This window comes from Clupea harengus, chromosome 3, assembly GCF_900700415.2.
Source record: "Clupea harengus chromosome 3, Ch_v2.0.2, whole genome shotgun sequence".
NCBI classification, from domain to species: domain Eukaryota; kingdom Metazoa; phylum Chordata; class Actinopteri; order Clupeiformes; family Clupeidae; genus Clupea; species Clupea harengus.
Window position 1 is genome coordinate 7,416,846 of NC_045154.1, and position 2,331 is coordinate 7,419,176.

A 2,331-nucleotide genomic window follows, 5' to 3' on the forward strand; every position below is an offset into this window, starting at 1 on the left:
GATCTGTGCACTATTGAAATTCACATTTCACCTCCCTACAGTTTCAGCATCGTAACACCGCTGCTAGAGAGGATGAGAGAGGAAATTTAAAAAAAACAGCTTACACATGTGCTATTAATGTTTACAGTACACCTGGTGTTTTCAATTTGTAAATAATTAAAATGCATTGGCAGCTGAGCAGAACATGGCACGGTGTTTTTCTTGTCTCACCGACGGCTCAGTAACTTTAACTCCAAATGATTCCACTGAGGGCCTCGTCTGTCGACGCCGAGGCAATTTGCTGTCACGAGGCAAAGGTCTTTAAAAAGCTGTGCCCCGGATCAGACATCTAATGCAGCCCATGCAAACAAAGCCATGGAGAACAGCTCGGTCTTCCAGGGTGGATGATGGATCTTTTAGGTGGGAAATGAGTTGTAGCTTCAGCTCGGCTCTGGCCTTGGCTGTGGGGGTTTTTCTAGAGCTGTCCCCCCCCCCCACCCCACCCCAACACACACACCCATAACACTCTCCGCTTGCCTGACACGAACTGGACCGCGGAGTGACAGTCACATTAAAATGCCATTAAAGTGTGAAATAGGAACAGGGTGAGAAAATAGATTTAACCTCTAGCCAACACTGGGCTGGCACCTGTGTTCAAGCCTATGTGGCGAGGACATCAGCGCTCTGTGATGTGTTGTTTGTTTGCTATTTTCTGGTTTATAGGAGACATCCACAATGCCACTGACTGAGGCACTGGGTCAGGTCAGGTTGCCTAGGAAGCACATGTCCAATTTAATCCTGTAATCACCACGTACTTCTCTCATCCGGCCAGTTATTTCGTCCACGCTTGTATATGCACATCTCCAGCAGAGCCCCGTAGCTTCACCTGAAAGCTCTGGTTCTTTGTGTGCAAACAGAAGCGCTCTGGTGAGAGAGGAGCCCCTCTTCTCTTACACATGGCAGCCTTTTCAGCGTATGGCAGCTATTTCTCTACAAGCCACGGTCTTTAAACTGTGAAGTACGTAACACAGGCTTATGGTGTGGTGTGTCGTCATTTTCGGATCTACTCAGGAGGAAATGTGTCAGGGAGTCTTGAAATAAAAGTGAGGGTTTTTTTTTTCTCCATGAATGCAACATTAGATTGCAACATACAGTGTTGACTGTTCACAGACTATGTTTTTTTTCCCCACACAGACAGATGGAGCACAGCCCTATCTGATGTCAGTGTCAATGAGACTGAACATATTAAAGAGATGAAAGATCAGATGAGGTCTCGTGCACAGCTGGGGAAATCAAAACTAGATCTTTTTTTCTCTTTCTCTTACCTTTTTTTTCTCTCTACCTCTTCTCTGACACGTTTTCCCCCGATCCCATCTCTCCCAAACCACAATAGTTCAAAAAGCTCCATTATCCAATCTCATTCTATTCCACCGCAGCAATGACTGACATACAACCAACTGACAGCAATCCCAGACAGTGTGGGCCAGATTAGGGCAAGATAGAGTCCAGGGGAATCTAATGAGTGCCCTATTCAAACCCACTACACATGGAGCGCTGCGGCTCTGTCTTTTGCCCTGTTCAAAGGAGACGTGAAAACCACAGCTTAGTGGTGATGCTTTTAAAAAGGTTCAGATGAAATAAATGGCAAATGTCTACCTGCCTAGGTTATTTTAGATTGAGGGGGGAAAAACATTATTGAGGAAAAAAATTATATGACATTAATCCTGAAACTGTTGATTGGTTTCAGGTTGTATTTGAAGTCACAGAGGGGATCCAGCTAAAGGCATCAGCCCTCTGCCTAATTTAGATAGCGCAGTTTGTCTGTGTTTTCCCCTTTTTTATCTCCTCTCGTGAAATGCTCACCATCGGCTTTGAGAGCCACTTCTTTGTGGGCCCCCGAATTATACAATACAAGCCAAGACACATAATTGCAGCTTTAAATTGGTTTCACTTTTAACGTTTTAATTTGCTCTAAGACAGATGAGGCTTCCTTAAAAGAATTAACATGAAAGTCAGCTGAAGCTGATATCAAACCATTTAAATGCCCCTCATCCCCCTCCCTTTAGCTAGTCAGAAAGTTAAAGTGTGTGGGGTGGGGGGGGGGGGAGTATAAGAATTCCTTCCTAATTAATTCTACTGCCCTGTGTAACCCTCAGACAATTCGTAATCCAGAAGGGAACATCTTTATTGATCTTGGGAATGCTTGAGTAGCCTCCCAATGCTTATCTCAGCATAAAAAGCATCTCTTGTGATGAGCCACGATTTAATTAGATGACAATCACTGTTAACAATGCACCGTCGACATCACAAAATTTGCACATTGGCGCTGGCAGTGATAAATTTCAGCAGCCC